General features: G+C 45.7%; 1 protein-coding gene across 11 annotated transcripts in view; it reads left to right on the top strand.

Annotated features, from left to right (window-relative positions):
• Positions 1-509: 509 nt before the first annotated feature.
• Positions 510-27,213, top strand: part of TBL1XR1 (TBL1X/Y related 1) — a 269,891-nt gene continuing 243,187 nt past the window's right edge. For 4 of the 11 annotated variants that reach the window (XM_053306085.1, XM_053306072.1, XM_053306079.1 and 1 more), the window contains exon 1: positions 511-982. The gene's annotated coding sequence lies outside the window, so the exon portion shown is untranslated. Of the gene's footprint in view, positions 983-8,877; positions 8,948-27,213 lie in introns of those variants that run through there. The other 7 variants (XM_053306092.1, XM_053306089.1, XM_053306090.1 and 4 more) reach the window with 4 other exon arrangements.

Here is a 27,213-nt window from a genome sequence, read left to right as displayed (position 1 = left end):
CTTGCCTAGGTTTAGGAAACCCCCAACAATGCACCCTTCTTTCTGCTGCTCCCCACTTGGGTGTGTGTGTGTGTGTGTGTGTGTGTGTGTGCCGTGGCCAGCAGCAGGCGTAGCTCCCCAGGGCCCCCCAGCATGCTTCTTGCAATGCTTCGCTCCCCTGCCCCCTCTTCCTGCTCGTGCATTTTGCAAGCCGCGTGCGCGGCCGCCTTTGCTCGCCCTCCCTCTCCTTCGGGAGGAGCCCCCCAAAACCGCTTCCCTTCTGCCCTTTGCCCCCCTCCACTGTTGCATGCAGCGCAGGCCAGTTTGTTTTGGCAGGCAGGCAGCGAGCGAAGCAGGCCTTCTGCCTCTCCTTCCCTCCGTCCTCCCTCCCTTGTCTGTGCCTGTGTGTGTGTGTGCGGGTGTGTGTGCGCGCCTCTTCTCTTTCTCCCTGCTCATTTCTGTATGGCTGGCCACCTTTCTCTGCTCAGTGCTGAGTGTCTGAGAGCCGTTGGCTGCTCTGAACCGTTTTGGCTCCTTCCCTTAGTAACAGCTTTAACATTCTGCCTCAATTCCTCTTCAATCTAAATCACACACACACTCACATATACACAGAGATTACTTTTTTTTTTTTTTTACCTCCTCCTTCCTTGGGACTTAATCTGTAATCTCTCCCCCCCACCCCCTCCACAACCTTTCCACCACCCCCTTTTCTAATCCCCACCCCCCCAACACACACACACACACACCTCACCCAGGCTTGGGATATAACTGAATACATTGCATTCTTTGGTGGCTATTTATGGTGTTTTGTTTTGCTTTTTTCCCCCTCTTAAATTTTTTTTTTTTTTGCAACCCGCTCTATTTGAGATATAGAAATCTATAAACGAAGAGGAAGGTGTATTTCCATAAATACAGATCTCCCTCTCTATATTCTCTTGCCTCCATTGCAAAAGGAGGAGGTGAAAGCAAGCTACACACACACTGAGCCATCATCAATTGCAAGGTAAGAGTGTGTTTTCCGTGTTCTCTCTCTCTCTCTCTCTCGCTCGTTAAAATATAGATATTTGCAAGCAGAATCTCCTTTGGGCTTGCATGCAGGAGAACTAAAGGGGCGACGACGACGATGATGATGATGATGCGGGTTGTGGGGGGGCTCAGAGAGGGATTTGAAGGCGATGGGGAAAGAGATCAGAGGTGGGGGAGGACGCCTGTGCTGCTTGCAGAGAGTTGGAGGAGGGAGCGTGGGGGATGGGGAGTGTAACATGCATTTTTCAACTTGGCACTCTTTCCCCACCCCCTCCCTGGAAGTCAGTGTCTTTTAACTTTAATAATAATTGTTATAATTATCTGGGGGTCGCTTTGGGGGTGCGTGGTTGTGTTTTGATCTCCTCCCCAGCCTCTGGCCTCTTTTGGGGGGTGGGGTGGGGGTGGGGAAGGGCTGATTCACCGTGTTGATTGAAGGCAAAGAAAAAGGAATTTGCGCAAATAAATCCAACTAAGCAGCCATTACGAAGCAAGCTGGTGTGTAGCCTATTTTTAGATCGATTTGTGCAAAGAAGAGGGGATATATATATATATATTCCTCCATGCATATTTTTCCTGCTTAAAAAAAAACCACATACACAAATATACACAGCACATTGATATATCTCTTAATGCAAATATAGATTATATTATATTACATTCTAGAGCACTCGGCAGTGTGATTTTTAGGTCAGTAGGGTTTCTCCGCTTTGGGAAGGGGAGAAGTTTTTGCTGGTTGATGGGGTTGTGTCTAAATGTATGTTTGCGAGGAACGGTGGGGGAAGGAAGGCAGTGTGCTGTCTCAATTCAGGCTGGAGAGGGGGGATGGGGCAGTGTGAGCCGTGGCTGCCCTTTCCTCTGGTGTCCTTTTGCAAGACACACACACAACCCAAAACCAAAACAACACAATCCAAACTCTCCTCCTCCTCCTGGTTTTCCCTTTTTGATACGTTTTTGAAAAACCGTGTGGTTTGTTTTGTCATCTGCTTTAAAGGCTTTTTAGCATAGCACCTTGAAACTGGGGGATGGGAGTTCTCTTTAAAAAAGAATATGTTGGAAAAGTTGTTGTGCAGCAGTTTCTGGACAGGTTCTGAGAATCTTGGCACTTTAAAATGCATCTGTTTTAAGCAGCAAAAGAAAGGCCTAGGCATGGCCATCAGGATTCTTTACCAATCTCTCTGATGTTTCTCCACGTGTAAAATAGTCAGAGAAAATGGAAGTGGAGTAAACAGAGTGTGGGGCGATTTTGCTGCTCTGCAAACTTCACATTGCGGGCAAGAGTTTCAATACAGAGCAAGATGTGGTTAGCTTGCAACAGCAATGATAAAATATGCATTTTATTATTCTTCCATGATGTGGAGAGAAAGTATAAATTAAAGATGGCTCAGATGAAGTGGATTGTCAAATGACTTTTGAAGTGAAATAGGGCAAAAAAAAATAAAAAAAATCCAACCCCTCTTGTGGATGTTCTTCAGCATAAAAGTTTTGAAACACATGCACAAGTTTGATCAGGAGGTTGATGTTGAAGATACCCTTTTTATGGTGACCCTGAATTGCCTGGCGGAGTTTCTGATTCTTAACATGTGCTCCAGTTCCTCTTTTTTTGTCCACATTTGTAAACTAAGTTCTAACCGATTTACATAAGGCACCAGACAGTTATCAGTTTCTGTCAATATGCGGGGCAGCAGGAACTGTGTGGGGCACTTCAAAAGGGGCTAAGACAAATTAATGGAGGACCGGTCTATCAGTGGCTACTAGTCTGAGGGCTATAGGCCACCTCCAGCCTCAGAGACAAGATGCCTTTAAACACCAGTTGCAGGGGAGCAACAGCAGGAGAGAGGGCATGGCCTCAGCTCCTGCCTGTGGGCTTCCCAGCAGCATCTGGTGGGCCACTGAGTGAAACAGGATGCTGGACTAGATGGGCCTTGGGCCTGATCCAGCAGGGCTGTGCTTATATGCTTGTGACACGAAAGACTGCTAATCTTAATATTTCATTTTTTGTCATCTCAGGCGCAGTCTAACTGCTGCCTTATATCTTACCATCCCAGTGTGTTATAGCTACATGAGAATACCACAAAGTACGTGGCAAGTGATGGGGAAGGGCTTTGTTGGCGTTGTGCGCGGTACAGATGGCTCTGAACATGACGTTTCCAGCTCAGAGTTTTGCTTGAGAGAAAGGCTCCATTCAGAAATTTTCGTGTGTGTGTGTGTGCGCTTGTGTGCACATGCGCTTTTGAGCTAGGCCTCAATTTGGGGCCTACTACTACTACAGCGAATATTTAAATTCTGCTATTCAACAAAAGTTCTCAAAGAGGTTTACATAGAGAAAGAAATAACAAATAAGGCGGTTCCTTGTCCCAAAAGGACCTACAGTCTAAAAGGAAACATAAGGTAGACGCCAGCACCAGGCCCTGGAGAGACAGGGACAGGAATAGTGGGTGGTTTTGACTGACTCTCCATCAAATTAAAGTTTCACCCATATAAGGCTCATTGCATGGTGTTAATTTGTTGGCATATTATGAATTTCATCCAGAATGCAGATAAGAAAATGCTTTCATGCCGCAAATGTGCAAACTTGGGCCCAGGGTATGGTCTGAAGGTGTAAGGTGCAACCAACTTGTTGAAATTGAGTGGATTTGGATCTGATCAGCAGTGTTCCCTCTAATGTTTTTCACCTGTGCATGGAATGAATTTTGTTCTGGGCAGCAGTATCAAGGCAGGGTGAGCGCATGTGCATTCAGAGTGGAGCCTTCCTGATTCAGTTTGAGCGGGATCTAAAATTAACCGAGCGGACACTAAAAACCGTATGAGTGTGTGCATATGTGCACACCATAGAGAGAACACTGCTGGTCAGTGACTGGATGAGGGACTGTAGGGAACCCCATGTGCACTGCCTTGAGATGGAAGAAAGGCAGGATATCACTATAAATGCTTGCGAGTACTTCTGTCTGGTTTGGTATATGCTGGTGGAATGTGGGTTTACTTGGAATGTGGGTTAGCTGAATGTTTCTTAAACAATAGCTCATGGGAAAGTGTTGTGTGGGTTGTCACTCCTCTGGCCACGTTATCAACTTGGCATGCTGGCCACTTAGAGATTTTTGTTGTACCACGAGTTGTTGCAAGTGGAGACTGTGCCACTTCTGTGTTCAGAAAGGTGCTAGCACGTTATTGGTGCTCTATGACTATTAAATAACGGTAGTAAGACTTGACTTAACCTGGATGTGTTGGTGGCTAGATTAATGTTGCTGTTAACTTTCTCTGTAATTTGGCTGTACTATTAGTTTAATTTAAAAGTGCAGGGAATAAATTCAATTCTTGCAGTCATCTTCTTTCAAGGAAAATCAACCATGGCAGATCTCCTGAGTATTCTAGCAAAAAACAAACCAAAGTGGGGGTGGGGTAGGTTGTGCAGTGAATGAGTTATTATTATTTTATTTTAATTATTATCTTCTATCTATCTTCTTCTATATATTTAATTCTCTAAGGCATACCCGTGGCTAATCTCGTGTGGCAGCTTTCATGAGAGTTCGCAAGCAGAAGCACCTGATTGGGCAGTGGGGATTCCATATGCAGATAGGGAGAAGGGGCCTGTGAGAGCAGAAACACCATGGTGATTGGGGAGTGGGGATTCCATATGCAGATAGGGAGGAGCCTGTGGCACCATGGTGATTAGGCAGTGGGGATTCCATATGCAGATAAGGAGGAGGAGTCTGTGATGGTTAAGGTCAGTTGGAATGCAATTGTTACTGGTTGGAAGATGTTCTTGATTGTAGAGGAGAGGAATAATAAAAGGAAAGTGGACTGCAAAGAGAGGGGTTGTGAGGGATGAAAGAGCCCCTTCAGGATAAGGATAGAAAAATAAACAAGACATCAATAAGATGGTCCCCTGTCCCCAAAGGGCTCACAATCTAAAAAGAAACATAAGGCAGATACCAGCAACAGCCACTGGAGCGATGCTATGCTGGGATTGGATAGGGCCAGTTGCTCTCTCCGTGTTAAATATAAGAGAATCACCACTTGAAAAGGTTTCTCTTTGCTCAGTTACTAGGGGTAACTGGAGTTTGGTCCTGCATGGAGACTGCTTACCCTTGACCACTTCCTTCTATGAAAACTGAGGCTTTGTATGTCTAGGACCAGGGATGCGTTTTTTTCCTTTGGCTCTCAGGGCTGGTTCAAATGATATGGCTGGTAGCACACATGAAGATGTTTGTGCGCTGAGAGCATGCCTTATGGGGACATCCCAGTGCCCTCCTGGTGTATCCCTTGATTATGTGTGAGAGCTGCTCATCTTGAGTAGCACACGCCACTCAGTACTTGTTTAAATAAGTATTTGGAGCACCTGTTTAAGGGCCATTTGGATGAATAGTCCCACATGTGATCAAGTGACGTGCCCGGAGGGAATTGTGATGTCTGTAGAGGACTTCCCAACAGGCGTGCTCTTGGTGTGACCCCCTCCTGTGGATGTGTGCTGCCAAGCTGTATTATTTGAGCCAGCCCTCTGTGTAGGAGAACTGTGTCACCCTGTGAAGTTAATTAGCAGTCCTGAACTGACTGTCCAAAGGACGCACTTGTTCATACAACTCATAATGGGCATATGCAAGTCATTATTACAATATGTGGGGAGCAGTTACTGGTTTAGAGCCACTTCTCACACATACTGTATGGCAGGGGTGATGTTGTTGATTACAACTCCCATCACATCCTCAGCCATGATGACTGAATGGGATCTATCTATCTATCTATCTATCTATCTATCTATCTATCTATCTATCTATCTACTGCCTGATATGTACATTTCTATGCGGTGTACACATTTTAAAATATTTAAAAGCCACAGATTAAAATACATGACACAGTAAAAAAAAAGAATAAAATAGTTATCAAAACAAGTTGTTAAAATTATTAAAATTCTAATTAAAAGCCTGCAAAAACAGGAGAGTCTTGAGGTTCTTCCTGTGAACAAACAGAGAAGGAGATGCTCAGCGGGGAGCATATTCCAAAGCCCTGGGGGATGATGAACATGGCTGGGGGTGATCCCTCACAGTGTCTGGCGATGATGGATGTTGTAGTCCAAGAATATTTGGGGACTCCAGCTTGAGAACCCCTGCCGTATGGTGTAGGAGTTGTTTTCCTGGGGTGTGATCTCATGATGTATGGGCAGGGCTGTTTGTATGGGTCTCTCTCACTCCTTTATGTGGTTGTGATATCCACACTCCTGCGCACACCTTTATGTGGTTGTGATATCCACACATACATACTCAAGCAACATGGGGATAGCACTGTAAGGAAGTGGTTCTTGTGCCACTGAGTATGTAGTGTCAGGGACCTTGGGTAATGCTTTTTTAAAAAAATAAATAGACAAATGCATGAAAAAAAACACCACAGTTCGTCATAATGGCGATTAGCCATCCTATCCAAATAGAATTCCATGTGCAGTGGCAGCATATCCTGCCACATGAGATGCTGAAGACAACTGGGGGGGACTTTTATTTTCATGAGCACCAGGTGATGTGTAGTTGATTGATGTTGAAAACAGGTTGTTGGGCAAGATGGACTTTGGTCTGATCCAGCAAGACAATTCTTTCTTGACTTATCATACTGATAGACTCCCTTTCAACTGTTAAAAGGGCATTTACAACAGTTAAAACACACACACACATACACGCAGTCCATGCAAGTGACATTTATTCCCTCTGTAAGGCTCCAAGGGGGTGGTGTGGAGGTGTGTTCCTGGCCTTTCTTGAACCCAGAATTACAGGATGGGAACAGACCAGGTCAGCCTCAGAGTAGGCCCTGGGAGGAGTTTACTTCATCACCTCAGCCCTCTTTTAAAAAAGCTTGCGGCATCCAGCCAGTTCCTTCTCCAGGGGAAGTTCCATCTCCCATGCTAAAGGGCAACCCTCATCATCGGCTGCCTTGGCTTTAAATGCCCCAGTATAGTGCTGGCAGGGTTTTTAAAGCCTACTCCAAGGCCCACCTCCTTCCTGGTCCTGCTTCCTGCCATGCCCAGCTCTCCGTGAGAGCCAGCATAGCATAGTGGTTAGAGTGTTGGACTAGGACTGGGAAGTCCTGAGTTCGAATCCCCATTCAACCATGAAAACTCACTGGGTGACTCTGGGCCAGTCATGCATCTCTCAGCCTGACCCATCTCACAGGGTTGTTGCAAGGATAAAAATAAGCATGTACTCTGAGCTCCTCTGAGTAAGAGCAGGATATAAAAGTAAAAAAATTAAATAAGTAAATAAATAAATAAATAATGCCCAACATGGCTGCCCCAATGGAGCCATTCCTTGCAGCTTTTCCTGCCTCACCTGCTCAATCCTGTTGGGACCCGACTGGCCTGGAACCATTTCACCCCCGTTCCCTTTGGGGGAAGATAGAAGCCCCAGAGGAGGGGTGCTGCAGCTGCACTTTCTGCTGGACTCCACAGGGCCAAGCAGGCAATCAGGTAAGGCGGCATCCTGACACCCTCGTCATGTTAGCTGTGCAATTTGATGTCCTAGTTACCAGCATTAAAGCCCGAAATGGCTTAGAACCAAGTGTCTCAAAGCGGTGTTTCTCAACATTTTCAGCAACTGCCCCCAAACTTCTGAAAAATTTAAATACCACCTCAATTTTCCAGCAGATTGTTATATTTACAGTAACATGTGCCATACATTGGAAGAAGGCCTGCATATATAGGTCTGTGATATGACAGATGTCCATTTTAGTAGTGAGTTGGCCAAAGGGCACAACTCAGAGATGTACTTGGGCTTGAAGCAAGGTTGACTGAAGCTAAGAGGGCCCAGCAAAGCACAGCACACCAAATTATTGCTGGGAAATATAAAGTGCCAAGCATTGTGCGGCACACCGATAATTATTTTTTACCACCATGTTGAGAGAAAGAAGAGTCAGAGATGGTAAAAGGGAGAGAGAAGGAGGGAGGTCGCAGAGGGAGAGGGAACAAGTAGCAGCCCTAATTGTGGCGATGACCTTTCATAGGAGGGAAGATTGTGGCTGCTCTTATTTTAAAAAGCGTCATCTCACTCTCCACCTTCAGATGGTACCTTGTGAGGTATGAGCTGGCAAAGCCCATAGTGGGTTGCAGTGCATGGAATTGGCATCACAGGGGGAAAATATGGTTTCTAAACCAGACCAGTTGAACTGCAGTCAGTATGGTGCTGTGGTTAAGCACTAAGTTAGGATCTCGGAGGCCCGGGTTCAAATCCCCACTTGGCCATGAAGCTCGCTGGGTGAGCCTCAGCAGCCGTCACAATCTTTCAGTCTAACCTACCTCTCAGGATTGTTGTGAGGACCAAAGAAGAGTGGAAATAACCTTGTATGCTACCTTGAGCTCCTTGGAGGAGTGGCAGGATTGAAATGTAACTAATAACAATATTGCTGCTTTTTTGTTGCTATTTGTTGTTTATTTACTCCGTATTGTTTGTTTACTCAATTTAAGGTGTGTGTTTTTAAACACTGTAAGCTGCCATTTAGGAGGTGTAAAGGTGGGAGGACAAATTTATTTATTTAATTTATTTAAAATATTTCTGTACTGACCAAAACGTGCGTCTCTCGTAAACATAATCACATTGTAAACATAATAAAAACAAAAGCATTCCCTAAAACACATTTGGAATACTGCTGGAATCACTGTTGTAACTTGGGCCTTCTAGGGTTTTTCCTCTATTTAATTATTCCCCTGCTTTTCAGTTACATTCGGTTTCATGACAGTCCAATTTTGCAATGTTCTCACAATACCCTGAGATTTGTGTGTTCTTCCCCTTTTCTAATAACATGTATTAGAACCCCATGGCAGGCCTCCCAAACTATTATTGAGAACACCTGGCATGTATTTAGCATTCCTGATCTAAGGAAGTGCAGGAAGTATGGATGAGACTTACTTTGGCCTTGGATGACTTTTGGCTCAGAGAGGTGTCTTCAGACCTAACAGAAAAAATTTAAGGTGAGTGCTTTAAGTTGCATGGAAGATGATAGCTGGAAGGTTGGAACTGGATGTACAGTATTTGCTCTTCAAGTGGATCCTTTTTTAGTGATGCAGAGGTACTTTTTGAAGAACTTTAAAATGGATAGATTCCTGTCTATGATGATGGTGATGAATGCTTGTGTAGTGGCTTTGAAGTTCTAAGGTGTAAAGCTTTGTTCTTGTCTTTATAGTGTAATGGCAAATGCGGAGAAAGTGGGGTAAAGAGAGCTGGGCAAAAGTTCAGTAGGATGTGCATTTGTGTATGTGCTGTTTAAGTAGTGAAAATATATATGCTGAATTACTTTGGCTGATTATGAAACTGATTATGAAACTTCACTCCAGCATGGTTCATGGCCAAGATCTGAATGTGAGGGGAAAGTGCTATTCAGGGCATGATAAATTCTAGGTGCCAGAGAGCCATAGCGCTTAGACTAGGATATTCAGAGATATACTTGTCTGACTCTTAAATTTTGGGCTTGACTCCTAAGTCCAACGAAAACGAGTTAAGGCCTGTGCTATATAAATGTAGCACTGAAGGTCCAATACCTTTCATAGCTAATATTTACAATAGAAATGCCAGGTCAGTATTATTATCATCTTCTCCTGGATGGTGGTGGAATGAGAGATGCTGGCTCTCCTGATGAGCTCATGGCTGATATAAAGTTTATACCGGGGACTCTGCCACTTAACACTGAGCCTCAACACTACCCCAGCGCTTGCAAGGAAACCCTCCTGCACGTAATACTTGTGGGTTTATTTTTCGCCTCCACCAGTCTCCCTAGGACTGCAAGCCTAAGCGTTCTTACTTGAGAGTAAATCCTGTTGCCGTCAGTGGGGTTTACTTTTAACTAAACAGGGTTTAGGAGGCCAGTGGCCTTGCATGAGAGAGATACTCTCCTCCTCTTTCTGGATGCAGTATGGTGACAATAATATGTCTGCTTATGCGATATAAGCCACATATTGGTTCTGGTGTATAATATGTGGTTGCTCAGTATGTGGATCTCTCTTCTTATCAGAGTGTGTGTGTTGCAGCTCAAGTTTTAATAGTTGGTTGTTAATAGTGTTAACATGGTTTTAAATTATTGTAATGTCTTAACCTTTCTATTTGTTGTTTGTGGGGTTTTTTGTAAACCGCCTAGAGACTTGCGTTTTGGGCGGCATACAAATATGTCAAATAAAAAATAAATAAATAAATAAGTTCATGTCACCAATGTGGAGGAGATGCAGAACACTTTTCACGTTGCAAGCGCAAAACAAATGTGTTTTTCAAAGTTCGTAAGCCATGGTTCCTAACCACAATGCATACATTGGGGTTTTTGGATCATTGCAAAAGTTTTGACCAGAAACTGCCTTTGTGGTGACTTGTCCTCCAACTCTCTTGCCTTCCCAGTGTTTGTCTCTGCACCCCCAACACTGTTCCCACTAACGTGCGTGTGTGCGCATGCGCACCAACCCACAGGCTCATGCGTAGCAGTTTCTGGCGGGCACGCAGTCTCTGCACCCACCACCGCTGCCCAACTGCCTGGCACCCCGTTTCCCCATCTCCCCGGCCAGGAAGTATTGCCCCGTTGCCCCCTTTCCCCAGCCGGGTTGCCGCTGCACTGCCGCGTCCTCCTGCTCCCTCGCTCCTCGGCCACCTCCTCCTCTAGTTCTGGCTGCAGATCTTGCAATACTTCTGGCAGACGGAACCAGAGGAGGGCGGGAGGCGGCAGTGGCTCCCCCTGGTGGCTCCTCCTGGCAGCCCAGAGAGACTGGAGCTGGGGGCCTGGAGGGCGGAGGGAAGGTTAAAAAAAAACCCTACCTTAATTTAATAAGGTAATAATTATTAAATCTGTGTGTTTGTGTGAGAGAGAGTTATGTGCGCACACTGCCTTGATACTACCGCCCAGAGCAAAACTCTCTCTGCTCACGGATTATAAAAATTAGAGGGACACTGACCCCCCCCCCCAAATGAAAAATGTCTTTCTACACCCCTGCTTCCCCCACACAGGGATTACTGAGAGTGCTTTGAGCACTCCCATTAATGTGCTACAAAAATGCTAAGTTACTGTGGAACTTAGTAACTTAGGTATTCAGGAATAAATATCTTTTGCCTGTGCCATTGGAACGTGCAAGGACACACTCTATCCGAGATACTCCTTTCTTTGAACATAATAGTCCATTCGGCTACTGTCGGTGACTTGTGTGTTATAAGGCTATGATTTGAAATGCACTTTACTAGAGAGTAAGCCCCTTTTGAATGCATTGGGATTTACTTCTGAATACAGATTCTAGATACAGAGAGCCAGCGTGGTGTAGTGGTTAGAGTGCTGGACTAGGACCGGGAGACCCGAGTTCAAATCCCTCTTCAGTCATGAGACTTGCTGGGTGACGCTGGGCCAGTCGCTTTTCTCTCAGCCTAGCTTACTTCACAGGGTTGTTGTGAGGAGAAACTCAAGTATGTAGTACACCGCTCTGGGCTCCTTGGAGGAAGAGTGGGATATAAATTTGAATATAATAATAATAATAATTATTATTAATAATAGTTAGGTTCTGGACTCAATGCAGGGTGCTTGTTGTTCCCAGGTTCTTCTGTGGTTTGGGCCTAATGCACTCAAGTGAGTAGCTTCTCTCTTGCAGACCTTCTGGTATAGTGCAATTGGTCTGGGGACCCGGCTCTGAAATTTGGTTCTGTTGCTTTTGGCACCCCAACTATGGAATAGTTTTCCCCAGGTCACCTGCCTGCCCACTTTGTATTCATTTAGGTCAGGTGTGGCCAACCTGAGGCTCTCCAGCTGTTTGTTGGATGACAATGCCCATCATTTCCAGCTGCAACAGTGGCTGGGGATGATGGGTGTTGTAGTCCAACAACAGCTAGAGAGCCTCAGGTTGGCCGCACTTTTTTAAAAAAAAAGTGTCCTGAGGTGGTATTAATGCAACTGGATTGGGGTGTCTTGTCATCTTTAATCTTTAAAATCAATTTCCTTCTTTTCCTTGTACATCACTGGGTTGCTTGGTTGTTCATAAAGGTGACGAATAATAACCTTAAATGTCTGGCTGTGAAAATAGTTTGTAAAGAGTGCCGTCGAGTCGGTGTCGACTCCTGGCGCCCACAGAGCCCTGTGGTTGTCTTTGGTAGTATACAGGAGGGGTTTACCATTGCCACCTCCCACACACTATGAGATGATGCCTTTCAGCATCTTCCCATATCGCTGCTGCCCAATATAGGTGTTTCCCATAGTCTGGGAAACATACCAGCGGGGAGTCAAACCGGCAACCTCTGGCTTGCTAGTCAAGTCATTTCCCTGCTGTGTCATTAGGTGGCTCAAATAGTCTGTAAAGTAAAGTTGTGCCGTCGGGTCTGTGTCGACTCCTGGCGACCACAGAGCCATGTGGTTTTTGTTGTTAGAATACAGGAGGGGTTTACCATTGCCTCCTTGCGTGCAGTATGAGATGATGCCTTTCAGCATCTTCCTATATCGCTGCTGCCTGATATAGGAAACATAACAGTGGGGATTTGAACCAGCAACTCTTGCACTCTAGGCAAGTCCCCCCCCCCCCACTGCGCCATTAGGTGGTACATGGCAGTAAATAACCCTTAGGAAACCAGGCTCTGTAAAAATGTTCTAATGAACGTGACTCAGTTGGGAGTGGGGCCTACTGACAGTGTTCATTTTGCCCCATACAAATGTCCATAAGAGCTAAAATTTGTTCTGCTCAATGTGCAATGAAATATGGGGATGCCACAGTGTCTTCACTCTCAGTCCAGTTTTTCTAACAAGCGTATAACTATTAGTAATATTATTATTTTTTTAAAGCCCATTAAGCTAATGACCTATTATCTCAAAGCTTCTGTAATGTGATATACACACACAGGCCTTAAGGGGGGAAAACCCAAAATCTTTATTCAGCCCATTTTGTTCTCTTGCATTTGGCAAGTTTTAGCGTTTTAATTTCCAGGCATATCTTCTAAAGGAAGTACATATTTCCCCTCTTAAATCAAGAATAGAGAGGTGAGAAATGGTGTGGATGTGCTGGGGGAAAATATGGATCGAGGGCTTACAGGTTGGCAAAAGAAGAATGATCATCTTTTGTGTTGTATATGGCCACAATATAAGTGAATGTTAAGTGTCCTATGCATCTCGGAAAACCTTTTTTTTTTTTTTTTTGCTGAGCACAGTGAATGCTATTGGCAGTAGATTCAGGACAGACAAAAGGCACTTCACAACACAGAATACTTGGAAACTGTTGCCCCCAAATGTAGTCTAAGCTGCTAGTTTAGATGCCTTTTATAAGAGGATTAGAAAATGGTTATGGAGGTTAGGTATATTACTGGCTATTGAGCATAATGGCTAAATGGAACCTCCATATTCAAAGGCAGTGTACATCAGAATACTATTTGCTGGAGGGAAATAACACAGGTTAATTATTCCATTCACATTTTGCTTATGAGAGGCATAGACTGCCTTGTACTGACTCATATACTTGGTCCATCTAGCTCAGTACACTGACTGGCAACAGCTCTCTCCCAAACCTACCTGGAGATGCTGCCAGGGATTGAACCTGGGACCTTCTGCAGGCAAAGCAGGTGTTCTGCCACTGAGCTACAGCCCTAGGAGCAGGTACGCCATCTGGGACTACTCCTGCTCCCAAACCTCTCTGGTACCTTAGACTGCGGAGTGCTTACCTTAGACTCCAGAAGTGCTTTCTATTGGCTTTGACTTATATGCTGGCTGCACCTGTTTCTGAAAGAAACCTCAAAACTGTGGTGCGTATGCTGGTAACCTCCAAGCTTGACTACTGTAATGTGCTCTGCGTTGGGCTGCCTTTGTACTTAGTCCTGAAGCTTCAGTTGATTCAACACTTGGCAGCCAAGTTGGTCTCTGGGGTAACTCGGATACATTGCATTACTCCTGTCTTAAACATGGCTGCGAGTATGTTTCTGGGTGAAATACAAAGTGCTGGTAATTGCTTATAAAGCTCTAAATGGCTTGGGCTCACGATATCTAACAGAATGCTGCCTTCTCCATGAACCCCACAGCTTGTTATGATTGTCTGGGAAGGTCCACCTATTATTTTCAGCAGCTTGTATGGCAGCCCAGGTTGGACCTTTGGAATGCACTCATGGCTGGAACTGGAGTATCGCCATCCCTGCCTGGCAGCTTCTAGAAAAACTCTTAAGACACACCTGTTCAGCCAGGCTTTTGGTTAGGCTTAAGAAGTTTTTAAGTAGTTCTAAAAATATTTGTATTGCCGTTTTTAGATTTTTTAAATTTTGCATTTTAATTGTGACATGTGATATTTTGGGGTACAAAAATGCTCTAAATAAATATATGGAGGTATCCTTGAAGAAAGTGGATAGCCTCCATGTACTCTGCACCGAGCTCTTCAGAGGTCTGGAAGGGAGAGATACAAATGCGATAGATAAAATATCTGTAGACTTACTTGCTTCTCTTAGTGATCATTGCAGAGTGCTGAAATAGACTAAAATGTGGAAGTTCTTTTGGTCATTCTGTTGCAGTATGCTGGCTTTATCTAGGGTTGAGCAGAAACCATTTCCTACTTTGCCACTGAATTGTACATTTCCTTTAATTTCCGACTCTCCAATTTTTTTTTTGTTCCTACAAGCCTTTGGTTCTAATTTCTGAGCATTTGCTTTCATTCTAAGGTGTTTTAAATAAAAGTACATGAGTGCATTTGCTCTGAATGCTCAAGGTCTAGACTTGAGATGTGTGTGTTTTTCCACAGTGTAGGAACTCATCCTGCATAATAGGGTTGTGGACCCAACATGCTCCAATGGACAGGATTAATTCAAATTGAAGAAGAGGCTTGCTTCCGGTGCTCAGGAGGCTCCAGTTACAGGAGGACCTGTAAATATTTGCAGGGGTTCCGTTCCTGGCTGCAGTCACGGATACGGAAACAGCGAATATCGAGTCATTGAGGCTGTGGGTTCCCGGATATGCGAATCCACAGATATTGAGGTCCTCTTGTATCTCAGTTCCGGTCCTGTCTTGCTCAGAGCTGCAGGACTGCGAAAGATCTCTGTGTTTCTTCCACAATTTAGGCTTGCTTTTTCTATCTCCACTCTTTTCCTTTTTCCGAAACAATTGAAAAGTCTTTTTTCTTTACAATTTGGCTGATTGGCTTCGTATGACACCTTTTTTGCCCTTTCACCTCTCCGATGCAGCTCTCCCATACGGGAGACATGTTGGCTCACTCTCCGAGGGGCCCCATTCAGAGGCCAGTCACTTCACAAGAGGCGGTCGTTGGACTACCAATGGCACTGCTCAGTCTCTCCCTCTCAAGAGACCGATGCACCGCCCCGATGCTGGAGTCTTTGGGTCAGGAGCAACCCCAGGGAAAGGCTCACGGGAAAGCAACCAAGTAGTCTAAATATTTACGGGAGTGCCCATCAAAGGTGCTGAAAAAGAAAGCCAAGCCAGTTCCTGTTAGCCTCAGTGAGTGGCTGTTAGTACAGGTGGTTTGTGAACAATGTGTGTCCCACTGCTTGCCTTCTATCGAGGAAGAACTTTCTGGTGGAGGAGACCTTACAGGGCGTGGGTCCGATCCCTCAGCACTTGGCACCTTTCTTGACTTTCCTGCCCGATGTGCCCTGCTTTGCCGCACTTTCTTCTTGACCTCCAGTCAACCAGTCCAAGTGCTTTGCAGGCTGTGGTGCACTCTAACAGGGCAACACTACTTTCAGCGGCTACACAGACTATTCCCCAGGTACCACTGCACGAGGTCCCTCTTCCAGTGGCTTCATCCTCGGCTGTTAGTAACATCCCCCCTGTACATGCTTCCCTCTACTCCAGTAGGGAGTGTGCACGAATCATGGTTCAAGCACTGGTTCGGTGCCACGGGGTGGGGAGCAGGAGCTTTAAGAAAGAGGAGAGCAGGTCCTTACCTGCTCTCTGCCACCACATGCAGTTTCCTGCTGGGGCAGCACTCAGACCAAGTACCCCCACGCAGCACCCGCATGCGCATGGTGTCTGTGCATGCGTTTGCACATTCTTTGCCCTTTGTCTAAGTCAAGAACTTGAAGTTCTGTGCCACTAGGAATATGTAGGAACTTACACTTGGCTGCCAGTTCACTTCAAGATGAAATTCTTTGCAGAGAATTTCGAAAAGTTTCTGATGCCTTTAGCAAATGAGTTCTGATTTAGCATGCTTGCTTGACTTGTATTTACTAAACAAAATGAAGCTCATATGCTCTGTTAATTATACATGTGTGTAAATCTCAGTTTTCCAGCTATAAGGAGGTCATCCTCACGATGGGTTAATATCCATCAGATGCTCCTAGACAGGGCAGAGACCCCATTAGATGACCCCCCCCCGAGCAAAAGGCTTCTCCACAGTGTGGGAGAGCCATTGCCCTGCATTCTCAGTGGGCGGATGCCTCAGTGTCGGCCGTTTCTTCATCGATGATCCTCCTAAGAAAAAGAAGCGGGAGAAGCTTGCTCCATTGGGGGTCTGCCTAAGCAAGTGGCTCCTTATCCAGGCTGTCTGTAGGTAGCACAAATGTCGCCACTTCCTGCCTGAAGTGCCCACCATTTCCCCGATCTTACAGGGGACACCCACCATTTGGGATGATCTTCGGGGCCTGATTCAGCAGGGCTCTCAATTGGCGACTGTTATACTGGATCAGGGGTCTAGCTTGCTAGTGGTTACATAGGCAGCGACAATCCCACCAGTGGGCCCGATCTTCTCCACACTGGAGGGCCCGGTCCTGCCAGTTATGTAGCAGGAGGACATGATTTTGCCCACTGCTCAACCTTTGGGCCCGATCCTGCCCACAGCAACTCTCACGTCTTAATCCGCACCGACAACGTCACCACCAAGTCATATGTCAACAAGCAGGGGTGCTAGAGGTCACGTGCGTTGATGAAGGAATCCAATCTCTTCTTCACCTGGGCAGAGTGGCATCTCCTGTCAATTCAGGCAGAACATCTCAGTGTTTCAGCCAACCTACAAGCAGACTGACTGAGCTGTCAGATCATCGATTGGGCTCCACACCCAAACGTTTCTGGGGAAGTGACATTGGCTTTGGGGATTCCAGTCCTGGATCTGTTCGTTTAATCTCTCAACGCACAGCTGCCACATTATTACACCAGGTTCCGATGTCCCAAAGCATAGCAGACTGACGTCCTTGTGTCTCCTTGGCCGTATGGTCTGCTATATGCTTTCCCTCCGATTCCGATCATATGCAGGGTCATAAGGAAGTTCATATTGGAAAAGGCAGAGCTCATCCCGGTGGCACTGTCCTGGCTGTGTCAGCCATGGTTCTTGGACTTTCTGATGTTCTCCATTCAACCTCCATGGCGGTTTCCCCTTCACACAGATCTTTTGTCTCAAGGCCTGCTCTTACACCTGAATCCAGCATGGCTCCAGTTACACGCCTGGCGATTGAGCGCAAACGCTTAGCTAATAGTGGTTACTTGACATGGTCCAGAATACTATCCTGGCTTTTCGGAGACCTTCAACGACGCTAATCTACCAGGCATCTTGGGCTGCTTTCTTCTGTTGGAGTTGCAGGAAACACATCAGACCGGCTTCAGCTGGGGTCCAGAAATATTGGCCTTCCTTCAGTTTGGCCTGGAGTTGGACCTTTGGCCTAGTACCCTGAGGCGTCAGACAACACCCTTGCTTCTGTGCTAGACATTTAGAACATAAGAACAGCCCTGCTGGATCAGGCTGAAGGCCCATCTAGTCCAGCATCCTGTTTCACACAGTGGCCCATCAGATGCCTCTGAGAAGCCCATAGGCAAGAAAGCCTGGGTGAACAAATGAGTCTTGACTGCCTTTTAAAAAAGTTTCTTTTTGCAGTAGCCAGTAGTATTTGAGCTGGCATATTTGACTAGGAAAAACCCAGGCACATTCGATGTGGTCTAAGTCTTGTGTTCATGCTTTTACTTAGTTTTCAATACTTTGCAGGTAACAATGTGATTGCATGCATTTTCCTTGCATTGTTAAATATTGAGGGGAAAGATGAAGGGGCTCCTATCAGTTTTCACTGTTAAAAGTAATTTTTACATTTTGATTTTTCACCCTCCCTGTCCTAAAGAGCTCTGCATTAGATATTTTCTGAATATTGAAGCCTTTTCTTGTGTTCCATTCTGTCAACATCTGGAATGAAAATGGGTTTTGCCTTCTGGCTCTGTGCATCCAGTGGGAAGTAGGATCTGCTCCACACTCAGGACACATGGAGGGTGAGGGCAGTGAGGGTGACCACAATCCCATTCCATCCTCTGCAGTGGCAGTTGAGGCTCTCTAGCTGCTGTAGTCCAGCTCCCATAGTTCCCTGCTACAATGGCTAGTGTGACTGGGTATGATGGGAACTGTAGCCTTGGGTTGGCCAGCCCTGGAATCTGTGGACCGAGTTTGTGGCTCCTTTTACAAGGCCATAAAGGTAAAGTGTGCTATCAAGTCGATTTCGACCCCTGATGCTCACAGAGCCCAGTGGTTTTCTTTGGTAGATGATGTCGGATGTCATTTCTGGCCCTAATTTGCCAGCAGAGAGCCATTTTGTGTCTCTTAATTTTTGTGGGGGAGGGGGAATGAATATTCAGCCGTTTTTAGGGTTTGGGGGGCACCAACTGGTAACCTCCAGGCTGGACTACTGCAATGTGTTCTATGTAGGGCTGCCTTTGTATGTAGTTTGGGAACTTCAATTAGTTCAAAATGCGGCAGCCAGATTGGTCTCTGAGATATCCTGGAGAGACCACATTATGCCTGTTCTCAAACAGTTACACTGGCTAACGATATGTTTCTGGCAAAGTGCAAGTGCTAGTTATTATCTTTAAAGCCCTGAATGTTTCAGGTCCAATTTACCTGAGGGAATGGCTTTCTCTACAAGATCCCCACTGCTCATTGAGATCATCAGGAGGGGTCCGTCTTCGGGTACCACCAGTTCATCTGGTGGCGATATGGGTTACGGCCTTCTCTGTTGTCACTCCTAGGTTGGGGAATGCGCTTCCCATGGATATAAGAGGATGGTCTTCATTTGGAGGCCTTCAGGAGAGCCAAAAAGACCTATTTTTTTAGCCTGGCTTTTAATGATATTTAGTTTTAATGTTTTCTAGTTTTAATTGTAATTTTAATCTTCTTTTGATTGGTTTTTTATTCTAATTGTGTTTTGATTTTAATGTAAACCTCCCTGAGCCACCTTTGGAAGGGCAGTAAATTAATCAGGTTAAACAAACAAACAAACAAACAAACAAATAAATAGCTGGAGACCTGGAGAATAAGGTACTGTCCTTTACTTTTCTTGCTGTTCTACCTTGTTATCCATGTATCCAGCATCTGTGGTTGGGGAACTGACACCTGACCTCAGCACATGTGGGGGGAAATGGGTGTGTGTTTAAATCCACAAATCTGCGGGTCTGGGGTGGCAGCCGGAAATGACCAGGGCAGACATTTCCGGCTGCCATTTTGAGCACAGAAGCCATTTTGTGGTTTGTTCAGTTAAAAAAAATCTGCCCCCCCCCACGATAAATCACGGAATAATGGTGAAATTCAGACTTCTGGGGGGCATAGTTAGACTACTGGAGGCCCATGGAGCTCAGTAGAGCACTTTACTGTGAGTATTTTGCCTGGTGTTTTGCTGTTTTTTGGGAGATCTACGGGCCTCCAGGAACCTAACCCCCGTGATCCCATAGACATTAATGACTCTGTATTTGCAGTTTCACTATGCACAGTAATTGCAGAGAACGGAACCGCTGCAAATACCAAGGTCCACTTGTATTTCCGCCCTTGGATTTTTGGCTCCCCTTTCTTGTTAGGAAACCTAACCCCTTCAATTCCCATTGACTCAAGTTTTTGTTATTAGCGGTTTCCATATTCGCACCTATAGGGAAGAATGGAATCCACATGAATAATGAGGGTCACCTGTATTTCCAGAAGATGTTCTCACTTTGGAACTTGGAAGAGCAAAGGGAATTCTAGAACTGTGTTGCAGCTCCTGATAATATCACCTGATGCGCTCTTGCTCTCCAAAACAGTGCATGACTGGAATGCAGTCTACTCCGTTCTGAGAGATGATACCTCTTTGCTTCTGCTTCTTTCCCCTTCCTTTCTGTGTCTTTGAAATAAGATGCCTTTCTATTACAAAGGGATATTCAGAGTGCTTAATGAGACACAAAATTGTAGCATTACCATCAATTTTTTTTAAAAAGCACAGGACTTTAAAGATCAGTAAATGGGTTTCAGCTACCTAAATAGGGCACCATCAAAATGCAGCACCTTCAGTGAGAAGAGATGAAGCTAGGTGGGAGGGTGTTCCATAGCCTGGGCGCCATGTTGGAGGCAGTGTTCCCTCTAACAGGGATTCCCAGATGTTGTTGACTACAGCTCCCAGCATCCCCAGCTGCAATAGCCTTTGCTTGGGAATTATGGGAGCTGTACTCAACAACATCTGGGAATCTCTGTTAGAGGGAACACTGGAGAGCTGATCTTGTGGTAGCAAGCAAGCATAACTTGTCCCCTTAGCTAAGCAGGGTCCACCCTGGTCACATATGAATGGGAGAGTACATGTGTGAGCACTGTATAAGATATTCCCCTTAGGGGATGGAGCCGCTCTGGGAAGAGCATCTAGGTTCCAAGTTCCCTCCCTGGCATCTCCAAGATAGGGACGAGAGAGACTCCTGCCTGCAACCTTGGAGAAGCTGCTGCCAGTCTGTGTAGACAATACTGAGCTAGATGGACCAATGGTCTGATTCAGTATATAGCAGCTTCCTATGTTCCTATGGTTGGAGGCCCTGTCTCTTGTGCCCATCTGCTGTTCTACCAATACGAAAAGTGTCTAGACCTGGCTAGATACCTGGGAAGGTAATCGTGGTGCTTGGGTAAGCTTATATGGAATGGGGTGGTTCTTGGTCCTAGACCATTGAGGGCTTTAAAGGTGAAAATCATTACCTTGATATTGAGCACAGAAACAAATTAGTGATGCAGTATCAGGGAGAAATTGTCTGTCTTGCACAGCTGCTAGGATGTTCACTGCAGCTTTCATTGAACCAGCTGAAGCTGCTGAGCTGTCTTCAAGGGCTGCTCCACACAGAGTGTTACAGTGGTTTTAATCCAACTGGACCTAGGGGAGGCCCGGTCCAAATTCTTAAGCTTGAAGTTAGGGCCTGTATCTTACTTTCATTTGTGTACAGGGCCTTGGATACACAATGGCTGCAATCTACTTTGGGAGACATTTTTTTATCCAGCTTTTCAAAACGAAAGTTAAGATTTGTGGTCCTGCAAACACACAAATGCCTCTAAGTACACTTGCCACAGCAGGGTTCATAATTCCTGGTGGATGCTTGATGGTAAACCTGATTTATTTATTGCTGGAAGATGCAGCAAGCCTTCAGAGCATCTTGACAGAATTGGTAGTACGTAAGAACTACCAATGTAGAAGGCATTAAAAGGGCAGTTTCAGGAGGATTCAGAGTAACTAAGTCTTTTCAAATGTTGAAAAATAAATGGCTAAAAAATCTTTTTATTGGAAGAAGTGTCCTTCACACCCACGTACTGTGGGATGTAGCTGTTCCTAGCAAGAACTTTGGGCGTTGAAAAACCAACAGAAGTGGGAGGAAACTTTCAGTGTGTGGTCAGAACAGAAGCAAAGTATTTTCTAGAGAGGTTGAATTGGGTATAGACCAGGGTGGCAACCAACAACTGGAGACCCTCCCCAACTTCAGTACATTGCAGCTGGGGATATAGGACTAGTAGTCCAACAACGGCTGGACTGTGGATTAATTGCAGCTGGGGATGATGGGAGTTGTAGTGCAATAGCTAGAGAGCCTCCAGAGGGCCACTCCTAGTATAGAATAAGATGTTCTTGCTTCAATAAATAAATTGAAAGTATTTACCTTTAAAAAGGAAAGCAAACAACCGACCACAAGGAAAGGCCCCATCCCACCCATGAATACACTCTGGGAGAGCTTGTAGGTGCTTGCTGGAATATTGAGAATACAAGCACTTGGCATAAATTTGTGTATATTTTGGGATGAAGTCCCCATTGTTGCAAACGTTTGTCAAATCAAGATTTATTTTTTTTAAGTTCAAGGATTGAGGCATGTGAAAAAGAAATGTAGATTGTTCCAACTGCAGTTGTGTCAGGTACAGTATTTCTCTTTGGGATTCTAAGAGCAACAGGTTGCAAGTAAGAATGCTGTCATATGTGCCAAGCTTCTGAGAAATATATGTAATTAACAAGACTTGCATATAGTACTAAAAGGTGCTGCAAGAGCCTTTTGGAGCTTGAATATGCAGGATGGATTTAAGAGTGATAAGTTAGATACACAAGGTAGCAATCTGATTTTATTTGTTACATCTTGATACTGAAGGTATCATGCAGGTTTTCAGAAGGTCTCCCATCCAGGCGCTGGCCAGATCGACACCTGCTCTGCTCTAGCAAGGCAGCTGTCCTCGGACCAGGGGCGTAGGGTGGTTGCCGGCAGCCCCTGCCCCTCTGCTAACATGCACTTGCGTCAGCATGCGCCGGCCACATCCCTGGTGTATAATGTCATATGCAAAGGGAGTGACCACAACCAGCAAGACGGGTGAGATGCCTGTCTGCTTGCTGAACTTGGTGCCTCGCTCTTGTGTCATTAGGGACCGAACTCTAATAGTGCGTGAATGAGGCGCCAAAAGCAGTTTGCCCGGAGCAGGAGCAGGAAGGGATGTCCACAGGTGGCCCCTGCAGGTGTGTGGGAAAGTGAGGGTAAGCCTCTGGTGCCCCCCGGAAGTTCTCAAGGCCACAGCAGCTGGGGGATGCTCATCCTCACCTGCTCAATGGTGGCCACACGCCTGCCTCAAACCATGCCCTGGGACTATATATACATCCAGGTGGGTCCCGAGAACTGAAAACATTCAGTCACCTTAAGTCTTACTAGGGCTTAGTCCAGGCTTTCAGTTTGCCACGCAGGTATACTCTCCAGAGGCCATGCTACTTACTCCATGCAAGTGGTGTTAGCCATGGGAGTAACTGAAGTGCTCTTGCCATGCAAACGCATAGCTTGAGAAGGAGGGGACTAAGGTTGACTGCAGCTTTCTTGGCCATGGTGCATTAAAGCCCAGTCATAGGCAGCTCTCGAATAGGAGTGAGAACCAATACATACTGCTGAGGCAAAGTCCCAGCCTGCCGAGGAAGCCTTTATAGCCCTTCCTACTGAGGAGAACCACTGGTAAACTGTTTACCTTGGCTTTGGTTTACCTCTCAAGTCCCTGAGGCTGGGAGTAATAGGAGTTGTAGTCCAACAACTTCTTGAGACTCAAGGTTCAGAAGCCTTCGCCTAGAGGAATGCTCCAGCTTGGAGCTCTAGTTACTCACGGAGCAGCTGTGGGATACAGGCCTGTGGGATCCCAGCTGTAACCCTTGACGCTTCTGGTGCATGCCTTTAAGGGCTGCTGGTCTTAAAGGAGACTGGCAGACCTGTGCTCACAGCTTGACCTGGCAGTGTGGCCAGCTGACCTTTCCAACTTCATTATATATGATGAATCTGGAGGTGAATCCATTTCTACTCTTTTGGGCAAAGGCGGGGTTACAGGTGAAGAAGGGTAAGGTAGAGCAGGGTTAGGTGACCATCCTCTTGGCATGTTAAATAAATTGACAGCAGCCTCAAAGGCTAGAAGAAATCAAGAAGCTTGTGTCTGTTTTCCCAGCCAATGATGGGGCTTTGTGCACCTTGGAAGGGCATTCCGCCTTCTTGGGTGACTTCTCAGAAGGCCCTGCCACTTGTCAATGCCTGTCTGCTGGAATCACTGAAAGAATAACTGAGCAGAGTTAATCTTGCACATCTGGCAGTGTGTGTTGGGTTGGCCCACTGGCTGTCTCAGGAAGTTAAGAACTTGGACATGCACAGCTGCCCTGTGCGGAGTTGTCCACATCTGCTTTTTATATTGTGCTATGATTTATGATTTTTTGTTTTGCTTTTATTGTGTTTTTTGTGAGTCATCTTGAGTCTATGAAGAAAAGTGGTGTGCAAACTTTTAAATAAAAACTGTCAACATTGTCTGATGGTGATTCTCTGGGATGGCAGGCAGATGTTCTCCCATTATGGCTATTGAAGATATTTTGTCTCAGGGGTAACCATCATTGAACCTGGGCATGTGCATAAGTGAAGCTTATACTCCCCCCTCCCTTGAACATTCCTCCCAAGGAAAGGGTTCTAGTCTGCATTCTTCCTAAGGAACATAGGAAGCTTATACTGAGTCAGACCATAAGAACAGCCCTGCTGGATCCGGCCCATGGCCTATCTAGTCCAGCATCCGGTTTCACACAGTGGCCCCCAGATGCCTTCAAGAAGCCCACAGGCAGGGGTGGAGGTGGCCTTTAGCTTCTAGACTAGTAGCCATTGATAGACCTGTTCTCCATGACTTTGTCTAAGCCCCTTTTAAAGCCATCCAACTAGCGGCCATCACCACATCCTGTGGCAGATAATTCCATAAGTTAATTATGCACTTTGTGAAGAAGTACTTCCTTTTATTGGTCCTAAATTTCCCGACCTTCCTTTTCATGGGTTGACCCCTGGTTCTAGTGTTGTGAGAGGAGGAGAAACATTTATCTCTGTCTACTCCCTCTACTCCATGCATAATTTTACACACCTCAATCATGTATCTGCGTAGTCGCCTCTTTTTCAAACTAAAGAGCCCCAAATGCCATAGCCTTGCCTCTTAAGGAAGCTGTTTCCAGTCCCTGCATATCTTGGTTGCCCCCTTCTTCACCTCTTTCAGTTCTACAGTGTCCTCCTTAAGATACGGTGATCAGAACTGTATGCAGTACTCCAGATGTGGCCACACCATAGATTTGTATAGGGGCATTATAACACTACCATTTTTTATTTTCAACCCCTTTCCTAATGATCCCTAGCATGGAATTTGCCTTTTTCACAGCTGCCATGCACTGAGTCGACGCTTCCAATGAGCTGTCCACTGCGGCCCCAAGATCTCTCTCTTGGTCAGTTTCCGACAGTTCAGATCCCATCAGCGTATTTGTGAAGTTGGTGTTTTTTTTGCCATTGGTCCATCTAGCTTAGTACTGTCAACACAGACTGGCAGCAGCTTCTCTAAGGTTGCAGGCAGGAAGCTCTGTCTTGAAGGTGCCAGGGAGGGAACTTGGAACTTTCTGTACGCAAGCATGTAGGTGCTCTTCCCAGAGGAGCCCCATCACCTAAGGGGAATATCTTATAGTGCTCACACATGTAGTTTCCCATTCAGATGCAAACTGTGGTGGATCCTGCTTAGCAAAGGGGACAATTCATGCTTGCTACTGCAAGACCAGCTCTTCTCCTTAAGGAAGGAGAGCTTTTCCTCCCAAGGAAAAAGCACTGGTAGTGTGTGACTGCTTAGCCCTCCTGATTTTTCTTTCTTTTAAAAAAAAAAACACCTGATATCTAAACTCTCTCTGTGTGTGTTGTGTTTGTGTTGTGTTTAAGTAGCACCCTTTATTTGGAAAACCTGAGAGATGATTGTAGTAAGCGAGCACTCCGCATCTGCTCCTAAATGCTCTTTGATGAACTTTTGTTCAAACTGTAAATCTTTCCAGGAAGTCGTGCTTGTAAAAGAATACCCCACAGCTCTGCGGCTTGACATTTTGCATTTAATCTGTTGTGATTTTCCTCCTCCATTTTGCAGCTGAGTGAACTTGGTTATGATAGATGTCTCACAGTAACATGCAGACCAATTTTGTTTTTTTGGGCTGTGTTTTGCTTGCTCCTTTCTAAAACTGGTCTGTTTCCTATGAATTGAATAGATGGAAGAAACCCTCCAGCGGAGGGCAGAAGTGCCCATTGTCTTGGGAAAGAAGTATTTCCCAAGCACATGTCTGCCACATGAGGGTAATGTGAGGGCAAGTGAGAAATTGCAGGGGGGTAGTGGCAGATCCTGGTGAGGTGGTGCAGCTGACTTCTGGTCCAGGAGTTGCCAGGGAAAAACAAGGAGCAAACTGGCTAGGGAAAGGGACTGCAGGAACGAAGCAGCAGTCAGCAGGAAGACCTAAGCCCTATTCGCACATTATGTTCAACACCCATACAGTGTATACAGATCTATATGTAGGCACAGCAGCACACTTCTCAAGCAGCTGGTTCACCATTAAAGTGAGCGCTGGTTCAGTGACTCTCACAAAAACATGTACGTGTGTGTACAGACATATAAATGCAGATACTACATAATGTCTGGAAAGGGTTTCTATTGCCTCTCATTGACTTCCCTCCTGCAGTGCACTGTCATGGCAGGATCTCTTCTTGGGAACGCCTTTTCTTGGGGCTTTGCAACTCCCTGACTTGGGAGATGTGTGGCCCTGTCCTGCTGAAGGTGTTTTTTCCTAGCCAGAGGCACTCTTTCCCCTGAACTTCTGGGCTGTAGTCCAGGGCCCCCCTGGGAGCCCCCAAATCCTCTTTATTCTATTCCAGGTGTGGGTTGCTGCGCTGGTGGCCCACACTTCACCAGGTGGCCAAGCATGACTATAACAATCTCTGGGCGACGAGTGTGACCTCTGCTTTAGAGACAGAGTGGGGAAAGAAATATGTGGGATGGGAATATGTTCAGTTGTGCGTTGAAATGTTTCTGCTAATGCATATTTGCATAAATATACTTTCTATATTCTTACCTTCTTTAGAAGTTCAGTTGCTGTTTGTGCCCTCAAGAACCCACATGTTAAAAATACTGCATGTGTCGTGGTGTGTGTGTAGGGGGATGATGCTTAACTTGCAGTGGGGGGCGGCGTGGGGGGGGCACCAAAGGTCTTTAGGTCCAGGCTGCAAAATTACCTAGGTGCACCTCTGGGTCTAGCAGGCCTTTGACAGATGGGTGTCTACCTTTTTGCTTGGCTCCCTGTAGTGTGATTTGGTTGCTGTTGTGTTATCTTCTCACGTGTGCAGGTGCAACCGCCTTGGGGTTTTCTTTTAATGAAAGGCGGTATAAAAATGTAAAAATAATGAAAAAAATAAAATAAAGTCCGTTGGGTACTGAAGTAAATAATATAATCCTTCTACTTTGTTAACATTATGAAAAACATGCATGTCTGCCTTGTAACTTGTGTGTGTGCCATCGAGTCTGTGTCCACTCCTTGCGACCACAGAGCCCTGTGGTTGTCTTTGATAGCCATCTCTCTCGCAGTATGCGATGATGCCTTTCAGCACCTTCCAATATCACTGCTGCCTGATATAGGTGTTTCCCCTAGTCTGGGAAACATACCAGCGGGGATTTGAACCAGCAACTTGCTAGTCAAGTCATTTCCCTGCTGCACCTTGTAGTTCTGCCCTAATACTCCTGTACAG

This window comes from Hemicordylus capensis, chromosome 3 (assembly GCF_027244095.1).
Source record: "Hemicordylus capensis ecotype Gifberg chromosome 3, rHemCap1.1.pri, whole genome shotgun sequence".
NCBI classification, from domain to species: domain Eukaryota; kingdom Metazoa; phylum Chordata; class Lepidosauria; order Squamata; family Cordylidae; genus Hemicordylus; species Hemicordylus capensis.
The sequence above is the reverse complement of the archived record's forward strand: the minus strand, read 5'-3'. Positions and strand labels throughout refer to the sequence as shown.